General features: G+C 37.7%; 1 protein-coding gene across 1 annotated transcript in view; it reads left to right on the top strand.

Moving 5' to 3' along the window:
* Cntnap2 (contactin associated protein 2) overlaps positions 1 to 17,631 on the top strand; it is a 2,202,731-nt gene that overhangs the window by 796,794 nt on the left and 1,388,306 nt on the right. The gene's annotated exons all lie outside the window — the stretch shown is intronic.

Genomic DNA, 17,631 nt, shown 5'->3' with positions numbered 1-17,631 from the left:
AGAATGAGCAGATGCAGATTCTCCTGAGTTCTCGTTTGGCTCCCAAAGAGACGTTATTTAGGTAGAATAAGACATCATATACAGTCAGTGTTGCTCTAGGTCTGAGCAATCGATTTCAGGCAGTAAGGAAAAAAAGCACTTATAAGAGGACATGTAAGAATATTCATTGTTCTGGGTGATGTAAATCAGAGAAAGCCAGTATTAATCTAAGAACTATATTCATCATAGCATAGCAGTCAGTGCATGCGTCCCTGTCTCTAGCTGAGTAACTGGGGATAGTTTAAGCTAATTGCCTCACATTTAATGGGAAGATAATAGGAATACTATCTCATAGGATTGTGAAATAGATAAAGCACAGTAATACACATAAAGTTCTGCATAAAATCCTGGCACTTGGCATTCATTCAATAATAGCTAGCTATTCTTTTTTTCTCTTCTGGAAAGTAGGTGATAATAAGTAGTGAATAGATTTGTAATGAAGATTACAAATTACACAATTTGTATGAAGAAACAATAATGCCTTCTGAACATGTGATCACAGATAAGAGTCTCATTAAATAAAATTCTTTATCATTTTAACCAGTATTGCTCATGCCTCACAAAGTGACTATGGATTTACTTAACATGCAGAAATCATGCTCCTAATTTCATTTTCCATGCCTTACTTATTTCTTGTAGCAAAACAAGCTGCATAAATATACAGTACTAGGACTGTATATTTAAAATACTAGGACAGTATTGTTAAAATCAATATTAGTATTGATTTTAAATGCTAAATTTTCAATACTATATTGATTATTAAAATCAATGTTAGTATTCAAATTGATTTTAATATTCATTTTAATAATATAAAAATAATATATCAATGTATTGGAAATTTGAGATTGTAAAAGTTAAATAAATACACAAAAGTGATAAAGAAAAAGTAATAAGCAACAGACCTCAAGCTTCCAATTGCTAAATGGAATGTCAACATCGGGACCAACATGGCCAACTAATTGTTTGGGCTTGAAGTTAAAGTAAAAACTTACTCAGGGGACATTTTGATGGCTGGAGTAATTCTATGTTTGTTTTTAAAGTATCCAGAACTTTACATTTCCAACATTTTAATTATGACTGCTATGCTATTGAAAAGAAAGTTGTTTATTATTAATAGTGTAAAGTAAGGGAATCATTCTGTGGGTCTTTTTATGTGATATAACTATTGAAATGTAAAATAAGAGACAACAGTCCATGCCTATATATTGCTTTCAGTCTTTGCTGAGAGTTGTAAAAAATCAACTCTTATTGCTAAGGTGATGCTACACAACTTGAAGTATAAACTCCATGTAATGCCAACTCCTTTGTTTTAAAATCACTACCTGGGTACAAAGAGGCTCTGTGCTTATATTCCTATGTTGAAACATTATTTCTTTTATTTATGTGCTTTTGAAATGAAATCACATTAAGTTATAATCTAACAAATAACACTTCCTTTTGATATTTAATAGAATGTCATTAAAGGTAAACGCTACTTTTTCCACTAAAAGTGGAATATGAGATCGAATAGGCACACAGTGGCCACATTTTGCATTTGGGAATGTGCGTTAAGCTATGGTAGAGTTAACATGATCAATGTAACAGAAACATAGCTCTCATGGCTCATTAAGCCTGGAAAATTGGAAAGAAGAGAATAGCCTTTGCATATGCTTGCAAGTGGCCAAAAACAGGGGAAAATCTTTTGTGTAGAAAGAAAAAAGGAATGCATATATCTTTTACATAGAATGTCTACTTCTAGAAAGAAATTGCATGATCACTCAGGAACTTGACAGCAAGATTCCAGATGTTGTGGAAGGTAATTTTGTATAAAATTGATAGATTTAGTGGATTCTTATTCTTTTTTTTCTGTTTGTGACTTTAATTTTTATTGCTTGATTATATTTTTTGTTTTACTTTCATATATAATTCTTTATCTTTAATATCAGTTGACCAAAATTTTATTTTACATGTTCATTGCTCAGAAAAAAATTCTCCCATCTTTAAATTTTATTAATATTCTTTCATAATTTCCTTTAAATTATAAAAATAATCACTTATACAACTTTCATTCACACAGGCATATTTCAGTGTATTATTTAATTTGCAGATCCGGTCTGATGTTTTAGACTCAGAAATATTGACCATACTGAAATACTTATTTGCTTTTTTACTACACTCACCCGTACCAAAAAAAAAAAAAAAAAAAAAAAAAAAAAAAAGGTTAAGGCTATTTATCCTCATGCTTGTAACATTTCATATCCAAAAGTTATTTACAATTTTCTTGACATAGAAATATCTGAATAACCAGCAAAATATGTGAAAAAGCTATAGTCACTTAGTGCTCTGTTAATAGAAAAAAAAAGAGAAACACCGTTTTAAAAAATACCTAATTTTCTTTTTTTAACATTTATTTATTATTTATACAACATTCTGCCTGCACACCAGATCTTGCTAGAGATGGTTATGAGCCACTATGTGGTTGCTGGGAATTGAACTCAGGACCCTTGGAAGAACAGTGACTGTTCTTAACCCCTGAGCCATCTCTCCAGCTCCAATACCTAATTTTCTAATTAGAATGTTATGTTATTTTATACATTGAATTATTTGCTAACAATCACTGTAGCGTCTCTTCCTAAGAGATTCAAATAACAGCATTGTCATATTGTTTTAAAATAAAAGCAAACTGAATTTTTGTCATAAATCTGCAAGAAATTAAAATTTGTGATGATTATTATTATTTTCTTTTTTTAAAGATTTATTATTTATTCAGTATTCTTCCTGCATGTGTGCCTGAACATCAGAAGAGGGCACAGATCTCACTATTGATGGTTCTTAGCCACCATGTGATTGCTGGGAATTGAACTCAGGACCTTTAGGAAAAACAATCAGTGCTCTTAACCTCTGAGCCATCTCTCTACCCAATTATTATTTTTAACTGCACTATTTTCCCATTAATTTTAGCTGAAAGGAACGTATGGAATACAATGACTGTACTATCCTAAATACTTAGTTTATTCCGCTGACAGTTCACTTTGCCCATTGCAGAATGAGAGCGTTAAGTCCTATGAAGGTTTGTCATCACACAGCTTCTGCAGGTGACAGAGCATCCAGTAATGAAGATTTCTAGGTACCTCAGTGAGCAGACTAACGGCCATGACTCAGAAATAATTGAGGGGTCTGTTTCTCTTCTTTATAAGTGTGGTTTTTTTCCCGTCATTGATATTTTCCTTTTCTAGATTAATGCCTGTAGCCAATCCTAACACAACTCACTTTAAAAATGAGATAAAGGGAGGTCATTTCAGTTCCATATGGGATAAAGTTGTAATACATTATTTTTATTTGAAGACTAAAGATTTTTTTTAACTTTTCTCATCCGTATTTCGTTGCACTATACACAAACTAAATATTTTAAAATGAAGTTAAAGGCGAATGAGCTAGAAAGTCACAAGGATTCTCTTCATTGCTCTTCCTTGGGATCTACTCCATGCATGTTCAAGGCAAGACAATAGGCTTGTAAAATTCTTTGCAAAGCTCCTGCAAGAAAGCAACTTGCCTCTCTCCAATCTTTGCAAATATCTTTTCTTGTTACCAGGTATCTTGTTATCAAGTATCTTGTTCAGTTACCACTTTGCTTGATTAAAAAAAATCTAAGGCTGTGCTAGAGCTCTACTTCAGAGGAAAGATTACTTTCCATATTCTGTTTTAACTTGGCCTTCAAACAATCCTACAGTACAATCTGTAATTATCTCCCTTGCTTGTCCAAACAAGGAAAGGGAACAAATTTAAAATACACACTACAAAAGAACGTGGAATGAAAAGGTAGACAATATTATGCATACTAATTAAATTCATTCTACTTCCTCGTAAGGATGTATTGTAGTTCTTTCCTTGGGAGGTTAAGATGTCTGTGCAGTAACATCCCTTTGAAAAAATAAAGAAATACACACTGAGGAATCGTGAAATGGCTCAGCCTATAACAGGCTCATTCCACAAATGTGGGGATCAGAGTTGAGGGGCCCAGCACCCACATAAGTTCCAGATGAGTATGACTGCATGCCCACAATCCCAGCACAAGGGAAGACAGAGAGAGAGGATGCCAAGGTGGCTAACTAGATTAGCCTAATAGGTGAGCTCTGGGTTCAGCTGTAAGATCCTGAGTCAATAGAGAAGGTGGAAATTAGTCAAGGAATATGCTCAGTGTCAACCATGGTCCTTTACATGCACAGATCACCTGTACACACATGTGTACTCACATACATGCAAACACAAATGTGACCCAAACATTCATATACACATTCCAACACACACACACAAACACATGCATGTGCACACATACATACATATCACACACCAGAGAAAGACAAATTTTGTCCTTATATGATATTAAATGGTTGATACCATGGTGGAACATTTTAATAAACTATCTTGACTATGGTAAAAATAAAGAACAGCAATGGGTAAATGAATTTACAAGAGAATTGAAACAAGAATAGTGTTTGGGAGACTTGAACTTAAGTGAATTTAACTACTTGCCTATGGGAAACAAGGTATAAAATATATATATGTTTAAGAAGTAGAGCCAACTTCACCCAGCATCCTATTCTGTGTGAGAGCCCACTCTACTCTGAAAGAGCGCCCCGAGTTGCAAAGGTGAGTAGATCTGGAAACTTCATTGCAAGCACACACCATGACAGTGAATAAATACAGGCAGAATGTCCTTCCAATTTTTCAGGTCATAAGTAATGATGCAAGGTATGCTGCTTAAATATCCAGAGAAGAGGAGAGCTAGTAACAGTACTGTCCTTCAGGTAGACAAGAAGAGACTGATATTTGTTTAAAAAAGAAAAAAACAGGGAAAAGAAAAATGATAGAGGGGAAAGGGAAGGAAAGGCAGAGGGGATAGAAATAAAGAAGAAGAAAGAAGGAAAGAGAAGAAAGAATGAACTAGAAGAATTAATAGGAAAGAATGGTGGCTTTGTCTGTGTTCTGAGCACAAGGCATTTGTGTAAGTATTTGGAAGCATGTGTATTTGCCTTGGAGCAGCAAGAATGAAGAGAGCATGCATAGGTTGTCCTTTGGCATGGCTACCCGAATCAAGCCCAAACACAGTGTTATTATGTGAATTTTCTCTTACAATTGTCTGTTCAATTGGTTCTGCCTCAATGACACTGTCAAAAAAAAGTTAATTTTAGATCCAGAAACAAGCAGTTTCCAGGTTTCTAATGTGGACCAACAGTATTGCGCTCAGGGGCTTGATTGAGTGTGGCATAGTTATGGGAAAAAAATCACTGAGAAATTACTCAGAAATATGAGTAGAAAATATCCAGATGGGTAAAGGAAGTGAGAAAATGAAAAAGTTTGATGATAAGCTTGTGTTCTGAAGCATTATGGGGAAAAAATAAAACTACAGAAAAAAAAATGGTGAATCTAATTTCTAAATTTATGTATGGATATTTTCCTGTATCACACATTTTAGTTTAATTTCAATTATTTATCTCCTTAGCTATTTCCATCTATTATATATATATATATCCTCAGTATTTATCCTGCTGCCTGGGACTTAGTAGGTGACCAATTAAAATTAATTGAACAAATGACTGAAACAAACTGCTACTTCTCATTAGGCATCCTAATTTAAGCTTAACTTTAGAAAAACTTCTCATTATCTTTTCTCGTTTAACTCAGCAGTAGTAAGATCGGTCTTTCCAGTACAGTTTGTTTCTTGCCCGGGATGCGTGCAACACATTAAACCCAAACCTGGGCTTGGTAGAGTCATAGATCAACGGATGAGTCTTCGTCTCAACCTAGATAACAATTTGGACGTGTGTTACAGAAGAAATAAATACGAATAGCGTAGATTCCAGGCTGAGTATAAAACTGGGATCTGACAGTTGAGTGCAGAATGTGAAACTCAAATTGTCCAAATGATATTAGGCAGGGCTGACCAGAGAGGTGTGCGGATGCAAGCTGTCATGAGTGAGAGATGCAAAGCGAGCACAGACCTGCTGCTAAGAGGTCTCCACTCTCAAATACCCTCCGTCACCCGAGGGGATGCTCGGCAACCCTGACAGTCTATTGGGACACTTACCAACGGTTTCAGGGACGGGTTTCTTAGAGCTGCAACGTGTCTCCTCTCTAGTCCCACCGCTTTCCTCGGCTGCACTCAACTCCTGCTGTGCCTGTGTGTTTCAACTCTTACGCATTTCAATGACCATTCCCCTAAGGAGCTTTTTTAAACCCCATGTATTCTGGGCATACTCCTATCTTCTCAGTCTCACCTGCTATGGATGGGTCACTGGCAGCCGGCTCAGAGAGCAGGCAGTCAGTAACATAGAAATCATCTTCGGCAGGCTTGCCTTCCCTGTATTTGTCTGTATTTGTCAGGATTGATTAACCTAAGACCTGTGGCCCTTTCCATGGAGGTCATTTTGGTCCGTTGAAATACAATGTAGCACTCAGGAAAAAGAAATTCCACTATAGATTCAGAAACTATTTTATAAAAAGCTGCAGCAATTATGGCAACAGCAATTTTTTCAGAAGCAAAGCAACAATATGAAACTCATAGATGAGAAATTTAATGAAAAGAATAATTGTTCTTTATTATCTGAGACAAGTAAAGAGACAAATCTTTACCTGTAAGAAAATACACCATTTTTTTCTTTCAAATTCTCAGAAAGCCCCAGAGCTTAATATTTAAATTTCAGCCAATCCCAGGATAATTTTCTACATTATGTAGCATTTTAAAACCCCAGGTGCATTTAGTGATTTCATCACCATCACACTCTGAGAGAAGAGTCCTTTGACATTCTTTTTGCTGAGACAGGTTCATCCTGGGTCTTTGGAGAAGAACATTCACTTTCTGCTACGTGGCTACCCTTTGCCACTCCTGTTGACTGCTTTTCTCCTTTTAAAATAGTCAGTGCCCGCCCACTCTATTCTCTGTACTTTGGAGTTTGTAATGATTGGTTTCACCACTGTTATTTTAGACAATTACATTTATCATGAGAAATTAATCCTTGAGGGATCAGTGATGCGTGTTTTTCTACAGCCCACAAGAACAAAACTACTATTCAGTCTCTGCGTGATATAAAGTGACCCCATTTACTTTGTCATCCATCTGTTAGCAATGGCGGGGAAACCCACGATCAATTCTCAGCCAGGAGCACAGCCATCACTGAGACCCAAGGAACCTCAGCTCTTTTGCAGGTGCCCTGTGTTCTCATAGTGAGTGTCGGCAGGAGCATAGCTACAGGGACAAGCCTAACATTTGTCAAGGTGATGTGCTCTCTGACTTATATTTGAGGGAGAAAAAGATGGGCTGGCAAGATGGCTCTCCTAGGAAACACAAGGGCCTGAGTTCAATCCCCAGGACCTACATAAAACAACTAAAAGTGATGTGTGACTTTACTCCCAGAACTAGGGAGTTGTTGTTGAGTGGATCCCCACAGCTCTTTGGCAACCCCATCTGACCTATTTGAGCAGTTTAGCCAAAAAGAGCCCCTTTCTCAAAAACAAGAATGGCCCCTAAGTAACAACACCATAAGCCTTCACATAGACACACACACACACACACACACACACACACACAAACCCATATGCATATACACATGCAAACGTGCATGCACAGGAGCATACACACTCAGACACATGCACATATTTACACACTAAAGAGTACACTAAAGGGTGAGATGTGTATCACTGAAAGGTTTATGTTTTTTTTTTTTTTTTATGGGTATAATTCTTTTTACACCCTCTACTCTGAAAGCTATCTTCATTCTGTAGCTGCTGTCCCCATGTCTCATTCTACTGCACTAGGAGATAAAGCCTGAACTTTTCTCCCTGGAGAATGGAATGAGAATGGAGACAGCAAACAATGCCGTCATGGTGGAACGGCTGACTGATATATTTTAGCTAGGGGATGCTCACAAAGCTGAGCACAACCGGGGTCCAGGGAAAAGAGAAATGCTCTTCACAGACAGTCTTCCAGGTGCTCATGGGCTATTAGGAAGCTGTTGCATTATCTCAGCCTCTGAAAATGAAAAGTGAGTCATTCCCCCAGGAACTGACTGAGTTCTGAGATCGCTGTGGTGCCTAGCATTACAACTTCTGAATGTGCAACCGAACCGGAGTGACTAATGAGTTATTTGAAGACCCTAGGAGACTTAGGCAAGCAAAAACATTTAACCCTTGTTTAGGCCAAGACTTACCTGGAATTATTTTGGTGTGGTTATTTACATGACCTACCTGTAAAAGTCTAAGTACTATATTGCTCATCATTAGATGTTAAATTATTTATTTGGTGTAATTTAGATATTAATAGACAGTTGATCATCCTCTCTCTTGTAAGTTTGATAAAGACAGGGCTAGTGTCTCTTTTTCTATATTTTGAGTAAATCTTTCAATGTCCTTACCAAACAGTAGATGTTTAACAAATAAAATATTGCTTTAACAAGCAAAGATACAGTGACAATGAGTGAGTAACTTTGCAAACCCTGGGTGGTGAATATTTTTTTTCCTTACTGCATGCTCTTTGTACAACTGACAAGCCAGTTATTAAAAATGTGCTTGTCAATCTGTGCTCAGGTTTGAGTATACAGACTCACAACTGAGCAGGAGATACTTAAGATTATGTGGGCTACAAGTTTTCAAGGTTACCAATTATGTAGTGTGCAGGCAGTTCATCCAGGAAATGTGAAGGCTAGCTGAGAAACAAAATGTGTCTTGGAAATGCATGCTAACTTTGTGGAAATTTTAATTACGGGCATCATAAAAAAAATGGAATGCCTCATTTTAGACTCACCCCCAGATCAGGTTCTATTAAATATTTTGCAAAATGACAAGTATACTTTTAAAATTAAAAAAAAAAAGTGAGCATGGAAATGGGGTTTATTCAGATTCATAGAAGTGCATTCTGGGTGTCTGTGTTGTTCAGTGAGTTCAGGCAGAAGCTAGGGCAGGGGAAAGTACTAGAGACCTACCAAATCCAAGGCGGCATTCATGCCATTTTCTTCAAAATAAGAATTAAAAAAAAATAGTTAATGTACTTTATCTAAAATGCGTCTATTTCTACATTTTTGTTTGAAAACTGTCTAAATTACTGGGTCACACATTCACTGTTACTTTCCCTTTTTCAAAAAGCATTGTTTTAAAAATCCCCAATGGCATATAACTGCTCTTGCCTCAGGCAATAAATTTAGCCTGTCTTAGAAAAGCTTTGATAGAGGAAAGAAAAATGTACTGTGCGTTGTTCATTTAACTTTGTAATTCTCAAGATGTTTTTTATATTCTGCTTCAAGTACCTTGGAGTAAGTTTCGACTTCTTTTCTCTGAATCTCCTTTAATAGATAAATACTCAATTCCCCGTTAGCCTGCCTATTTAAGAGAACAAAATACAATGTCTTAGGTAATGTGCTTGATTCAGAATTCCAGCTAGCACAATGTATCAGTTCAACCAGTTCCAAACACAGTAAGTACCAGTAAATAAGTAAATAAATAAATAAATAAATAAATAAATGTCAAGGGACGTCATATCATTAAAAAATGATTCACTGTTTAATATTTCGATCCTCACAAAATGCTTCATGTCATTCTGAGGCATCACCATGCAATTAAAGCATTGCTAACTTATCAGAGCTCGCTTGGCTGCTGAATGGTTTACAGACTCTCAATAGCCTGACACAGTAGGACTCTGATTTGCAAAGAAACAACCCCGAAGCTTTGCATGTGGGGAGCACGGTTTATTCATCTCACTGTGTTAGCAAGGCAGGGTTATTTTTTATGTTGAGTGTTTGCCTGTTAGAGGATTAGGCATGTGGGCTCTGAACAACAAGCTATCCTATCACACTGATCGCTGGCAGTGGAGGCCATAAATGAGAAAATCCATGAGCTTCCTCAGAGTTTATTACAGTCCCATTTGAAACCCAGATCAGAACTGGAACCTCTCAACAGCTTTAATTCACCATTCTGGAATTAAAGTAACTTGTTCTGCACTTTTATTTTGAAGGCATTGTTGTTGTTTTAATACATTCTTTTAAATCAAAACTAAACTTTAGCGAACATTTGTGAAACAATGAAAATTTCTACAAAATGTTAGGAAAACTTGAGGATTTTTTTTTTTTTTAATCATTGTCACTTAACTAAATGAAGTATCCATTTCGCAGAAGAATAGCTTGCAATTAAGATTTCTTTTGGGTTGTCTTTTAAATGGCTTTGTTTAAATTTAAATTCCCAGATGTCTTCACAGAAGACAGTAAAATCCTAAAACAAAGGTGAGAGCAGAGCCGTGTGCAACTTTTAAAATAGCAAACTCAGTTCAACTCATTAGCTGTAGCAATGAGCATATGCCAACAATGCAAGCAACTTCATGATGCTCAAGAAACTATGCATCTGCCCTCCATTGCAAAAGAACTTTAACACTGAACATGGCTGAGTCAGAGCAATTGGTTTGTGAACAAATATTTGTAGAATCACCTGTTATATGTATAGCGGTATTCACAGTTTCTCATATATAATTATGATAGGCTTGAGCAGCTGGGCAAATAATTACACTCACAAGCTCTCTGTGTACTTCACTCTGCCACTGTAGTATGAAAGCTGCCATGAGCAACAGCCACACAGAGAGACACAGACATCTCTGTTCTGACAAAAAAAGATTTTTACAAACTCAGGTGTGAAGACTAAAACTGATTGCCAGGACCTACCTATCAGTGGGCTTGGGGAGGGGCATAGGCATAGATGAGGGAGGGAATGTGGGACTGGGAAGAGATGAGGGAGAGGGCTACAACAGGGATACAAAGTGAATGAACTGTAATTAATAAAAATAAATAAATTAAAAAAAAACTGATTACCAACTTGACAGCAGTTAGAATCAGCTAGGAGAGACATTTCTGGGAGGGAATTTTGTAGATTGTGTTACTCCAGGTAGGAAGATCCACCTTAATTGTGGGCAACGCTATTCTATGTTCCAGGGCAGGAAAAAAAAAAAAAAAAAGAGCGAGAGAGAGAGAGAGAACCAGCATTTATTGCTCCTGACTGCTGATAGTGTTTTTTATTCCTTTATATTCCTGCTACCATTCCCTCCCCACTACAAGGGTCCATATCTTCAAACTGAGAGCTCAAACAAACCGTTCTTTCCTTATGCTGATGTAATCATTTTGTCACAGCAATGAGACAAGTATCTAATACAGCAGTTTCCTGGCTGGATTTGGCCTATCCATAATAGTATCTCATTGATAAAATACTGCTTTCATAGTTCTTTAGCAGCTGAAGACTTTATTTTAAAGATAGTTCCCTTACACTCAACGAGCTTATTAGCTTACAGAAACCAAACAAGTTCACATACAAGTACTTCCAGGTAAACCATGAATATGTGAAAAAGCTGATAGTACTCGCTGGTGCATATGAGAGTAGTCAAGTGGGATACTCTGTAGAGCAGATATGGTAATGGTTTGAGGCTAGTGAAGTGTTGAAGCTTCTGGCATCACTGAGCAACGTCGGGATGATCAGAACCACCCTGCAGAGAAAACCTCACTCTGGTTCACAAATACAGCTATGCTTCACACACCCTTGTCGCAGGCCCTCATCCCCTTACTCTTCTCTGATCCCATTTAATGCTGGATTCATGCCCCAGCTTTAAAGAGGTGAATACTGACGCTGGATATTGTCATATTAACTCTGGAGGATGGCAGACCCTAAAGGAGTAAGCACAGAAGAGAGGTATGACTATGTGCCTTGGGTTTCCACTGGACTCCATTCTAGGTTACAGAGAGTAATCCTGCACACAATAGGTCTCTTCTCTGCTCCAGAATTCTTTGATTCATACTCTAATGTGTAACACAGTGAAACAGACAGCAAAGGCAAGCGAGGGGATCAAGTTGGAGGGAAAGCACTTCAGGAGGGAGAGCACAGTGTTCTGGGGTTGGTGATTCAGACACAGGGTCAACTGAAGGATGAAACTATCTGGAAAGGGTTCCGAGTGGGATGAGCCCTGAGAAGAGAAGAGGCAAGGCTGAGGTGACTGAGGGTGTCTTCTCTATACACTGGAATGCCACTTAAGGTTGAGCTGAAGGGTCCAGTTTGCATTCAGACAGATGGCTTTCACCTACCCTGCTACTTCATTAAAATGGACTGAAGAGGGCCAGGAGAGGAAACAAAAGCCCATCGAACATCATACTTTGGAGCCTTGGAAGAGAGTGCTGACTATACCCTAAAAGATAAAGGGGTTCATTTTAGATAGATGTGCTGAAATAAATTATTGCTGCTATGTGGCCTCAGCTGGGGAACATAACAGTTCAGTAGCACAGTGATCATTAAGGGGTCTGTCTTATATATTTAGTTGTATAAGAAACTATGTTTTAGATTTCAGTACTAAAGAGAGATTATTTCTGATGAATTAATAGGCAGCATATTTGAAGCCAGCTACCAGGTTTACTTTTTAAGAATCCAAATTGTTTTATTCACATAGATTTCAGTAGCAACAGTATATGCTGCCCATTTGCTCAAGCAGCCTATTTCATGCCAAACAAAATTAAATTCTGGAATTACAATCAATATGGAAAAAAAAAACCTTACCTTCCTAAAATATCATTGTGGCACATGAACAAAATACAAACACAATTTTTTCCACTTGTCTTACATTTTAATTAACATTACTGTCTTCCATATGTTTTATTTAAAACTAAAATACATCAGATAAGAAAATAGTTTCTTGCCTGTGTAGCAACCATGTCAGCAACCATGACCACATAAAACAAGTAATCTGAGCCATTGATCTGCAAAAGCCATGGCTATGTAGCCTTTTTATTATATGTTAAGTTAGCGCAGATTCAGACTGTGAGAAGCTAATCCCAGAGAGCCTCTTTCAAATTTTCAACTGCTTTGAATCATATAACTTATCTATAGGTGGTCTAAAAGTACATTGGTAGTATTTTAAAAGGAATCCCTAGTGTGACATTGTATCTTCTAGTATGAAAAAGGGCCTGGCCCTTAAGCCCTTAATCCCAGAATGCAGATATCTATTTGAGCCAGCCTGCAAACGTGTGTGTGTCTGTGTGTGTGTGTGTGTGTGTGCATGTATCTATCTATCTATCTATCTATCTATCTATCTATCTATCTATCTATCTATGTTCTTTTAAGATAGCTTAATTTTTTTGAAACATTTTCTTAATGAACCTGAAAATGATTACAATAAGTTAATATATTAGAGAACTGACTTCTTTCATTTTCCTGCTTCATCTGTCCTGGAGTCGCTGTAAATCACATGTGTCATCCAGATACAGAAATGAACTAAACATGTGTTGCTCACTGCTGTGCTGTCTGGCCTCCTAGTAAGAAATCATGGGTAGATATTTAAATTTAAATTAAAAGTAAAGTGAAATTAAGATTTTTAATTCTCAGTCAAACAGAACATAACTCAAGGGCTTAGTATGCCCCTGTAGTTCATGACAACACATGGCCACGACAAATGAAAAAGCAAGCGGACTTCCTTCATCACTGAGGGTTCCTGACCTATGCTGGTGTTTGGTGTAAAGGGACTTCTCCATGTCTATAGTTAATAAAACTTAAGAAGTGCAGTGTAATAGCATTATAGAAGCACTTATCTTAAAATTATTAAAACACCAAGATAGAAAAATCAATTTTAATATGAAAAACAGGAAATGTGTGATCCACCATGGACAATAGTATGAAAACGGCTATGTGAAACCTCGTGGAAATCCTGATTCTGTTTAAAAGACGTGGAATCCAGGTACTGTAGTATATGCTCCTGTAGTCTCGGGTACTGAGCCAGCTGATGCAGGAGGATTGCTTGTATTCCGCAGTTTGAAGCAGCCTGAGTAACATTGAAGGGAGAAGAAATGTCTAGTACTTGACTATTCATAGCTTATTTCAATTACCCTCAGTATTAGGGCAGTCTGTAGTGGAGACCTGGGGAGTTAATTTCCTGAATGCTTCTCATCTTCTCGGAATGGTGCCATTCACGTCGTTTCTGGGTGATTAATCCCGTCTGCATCTCCAAGGTGAGCCTCCCTCCTCAGAAACCTTGTCACGTGACCAGCGTCCTTGCTACAGGGCGGGCTTCAGTTTAGGGACTAGCTCGTGAGTCACTTCCCTGTCTTGGTGTTGGCTGATACCCAATTTGGCTGAGGCCTAATTAGACTTAGACAGAGAGTAGTTCAGCACTGTTGTTTTAAGGTCATGGAAGATCCCTTCTGGTGTTCTGAAGTACGGACTGCGTGTGTCTCCAGACCAATGTGGTCTTTCTGGGATCCTGGGAAATGTCAGTTTGAGGTTGGAGACATTGGAGCTGCACAGGAGAAAACAGAGTCTTAGGAAAACTGAATTAGACCCTGAGAAATCCATATACAAGACCTGGACCATCACTGAACCCTTTGGGAGAATTGCTTATGTCAATTTTTGAAATTTAACTTTGAGTTAGGTTTTTGCTAACACAATGATAAATTTATTCTGCGAGATTTTTGGTATTTGTAGGCTTATTATCACATTGAAAATAGGCAGCAAATGACATTACTTGAATGTGTGGCAAAGGTAGTTTCCTAGCTCACTTTCTATTGTGATAAATTACCATGACCAACAGCAACCTCAGGAAGGAAGAATTTATTAGGCACTCATATTCTGCATCACAATTGTCATGAAAGGTCAAAAACTCAAGGTAAGAACTCAGAAACAGGAACTGAAGCAGAGACAAGATGTGGAGAAATGATGTTTACTGGCTGGTTTCCTGTTGCTTGTATAGCTACCTTTCTTGTATAACCTATGACCATCTGCCTGGAGTGTAAGCATCCACAAAGGACTGGGATCTTTCATGTCAATCATCAGTCAGGAAGTTGCATCACAGACTCGCTACAAGCCAACCTGATGGAGGCATTTTCTCAGTTGTGGTTCCCTCTACCCCAGATGATCCACATTTGTGTCAGGTTGACAAAATACTAACAAGCACACCATCCGTGCATGCATAGCATAACTGATTAGAGTAGGTGGATTACTGTTTTTAAAAGAACATGAAATTGAAAGAGAAGAGTTGGGGAGCCAGGGAATTTACTGTTCACATTAGTAAGTACTGAAGCCTGCTCTGTGCTTGAAGAGGGCAGCTTGAAAGTAAAAGTATGCTTGTGTTTGGAATTAAGGTCTTTATTCGTTGTATACTATTTGATCATGAATACTGTATTTTTGCATAATTATTATCATTCACATTTTATTGCAATATGAATCGTTAGTCATGTCATTTGGTTACATGATGTTTCCATGTTTTTTTTTTTTCATTTTATTTGTTTCCATGTATTTTTATATCATACTTTCTTCCTACTTCCCCAACATACTGCCATTCTTTCTTGCATTCTCCTTCCATTCGCTGACTCTCTGGGTCCCTTTTTCTATAGCTGGATTTCGCACCTCCTATTTTTAAATTGACTTTTATGTTTAATTTTTGTTTTTACATGGGAGAAGTCTGAGAGCATCCACAGAATACTGATATTTATTTATTTTTCAGTGTCGCAATTTTCTTTCTCTCTCTTTTTTAAATCTATATGTATTAAAGTAATAAAATGCAACCTGATGAGTTGAGTTGGGTTAGTGTTACTTGTGTGCATATGTTTTTATAGCTGACCCTGGATAAGCAATTAGGAGCCTCATCCATTGGAGAGATTAATTCTCCCTCTCTCAACAGTCATTAATTATCTTAAGCTATTAATTATTATCTTATTTGTCATTAATTATCTTTACCCTATGAGATTTCCTTTCCCCTTGTTGATACCTGGTGTTGTCATTCCGCTCTTGTCTTGGCAGCCATATTGTTGTGATTTCATGGGTATATCTTTTCTTTCATATCTAGAAGATACAATATCACACTAGACTCCCTAGTTCTCTGGCACTTAGAATCTTCCTGCCCTCTTTTCCATCTCTCCTAGGTGAGGATGTTGAGTTATAGATTTACCAATTGGTTTTGGATACATCACAGTGTGGTCTTTGAATTTTGACTAGTTGTAGCTTTCTGAATTGGTCACCATCATCTAAAAAAGAAGCGTCTTTGTTGTGTTTGGGTTTTTGTTGGTTTCGTTTTGTTTGTTTTTAATAATACCCATTCTTTCTTGGCTGAGAAAAAAACTCAGGTAGTTTGTTATGTTTGATTTTCATATGTGTGCATGTGTTTACTCATGTGCAGAGATGGATGTAGGTGCACTTGAAATTCAGTGCCTGCCTGTTTATTTGGAAGCCAAAAGCCAGCATTAGATGTCTTTCTTTATATATTGCTCAATCTGATGATTAATCCTGATGGTTAATTCTGATTGTCAATTTGAGGGGATCATCTAGAACACATTTCTCTTGGAAAGGTTATAAGAAATTACGTGTATTAGGTTTATTGAGGTGATAAAACCTGCCTTTTGTGGATAAAAGGGAGAAAGGAAGCCATGCATTTCCTGCTCTGTTTCCTGATACAGTATGAACAGTTGCCTCCTGCTCCTTCTAGCATGACCCAGTCATGATGAACTATATCTATAAGAATTGGACAAGAACAAGCCCTCAATCTTTTGCCTGGAATGTTCATAGCAATGAGACAAAATACCATATGCCCAGCATGCATTTCACCACTGATCCATCTACCAATCCTTTCCAGGGTAGTTTCAGTTTCCATTTCCCTGGGGGTTAGAGATGGTGAGCATGTCTTCCCATGTTTATATTTCTTCTTTTGAGTACAGTCTGTTGAGGAAATCGATGTCTTAAGTGGATCAAAATGGAGCAATAATTAAGACTCCTTGTCCTTTCAGCAGATATCCAGGGAATAACAGAAGCGTCAAAGCTCCAGATGAAGCAGGAGATTATCCTTATCTTCTGGCCAAATTTGAAAGCCTTTCTTTATGAAAGCACCTGGGCACATATTAGGAGTCCTAAGCATCTACCCTCCACTTCCCCTTTAGAAAGTATATGTGCAAAGACATAGAAGCTCAAAAATACCATTTAAAGAAATGTGGAAACAAGCAAAGTAGAAATACACTTTTTTTGATTTATTATTTATTACAATTTATTCACTTTGTATCTGGACTGTAGCCCTCTCCCTCATCTATTCCAAGCACCACCATCTCTTCCTCTTCTTCCCCTATCCCCCTCCCCTACTCCACTGATAAGGAAGGTCCTCCTCCCCTTTCTTCTGACCCTAGCCTATCAGGTCTCATCAGGACTGGCTGCATTGTCTTCCTTTGTGGCCTGGCAAGGCTGCATCCCCCAAGGGGAAGTGATCAAAGAGCCAGCCACTGAGTCCATGTCAGAGGCAGCCCTTGATCACCTTACTAGAGAACCCACATGGAGACTGAGCTGCCTATGTCTACATCTGAGCAGGTGGTCTCCGTGCATGGTCCTTGGTTGGTACATTGGACTGTGCATGCCCCCCCGGGCCCAGATTTTTGGTTTTGTTGGTCTCCTTGTGGAGCTCCTGTCCCCTCTTCCATAAGATTCCCTTTTTATCAGAAAGACTCGGCAAAAGAAGAGGAACATGGCAGATAACAATACAGGGTAGGAACCTGCTAACTGTTCACGACACAGTCCCAAGCACTACATGTCTAATACTATGGGTTAAAAAGTGTGTCATAATACTGACAATGC

This window comes from Meriones unguiculatus, chromosome 3 (assembly GCF_030254825.1).
Source record: "Meriones unguiculatus strain TT.TT164.6M chromosome 3, Bangor_MerUng_6.1, whole genome shotgun sequence".
NCBI lineage: Eukaryota > Metazoa > Chordata > Mammalia > Rodentia > Muridae > Meriones > Meriones unguiculatus.
The sequence above is the reverse complement of the archived record's forward strand: the minus strand, read 5'-3'. Positions and strand labels throughout refer to the sequence as shown.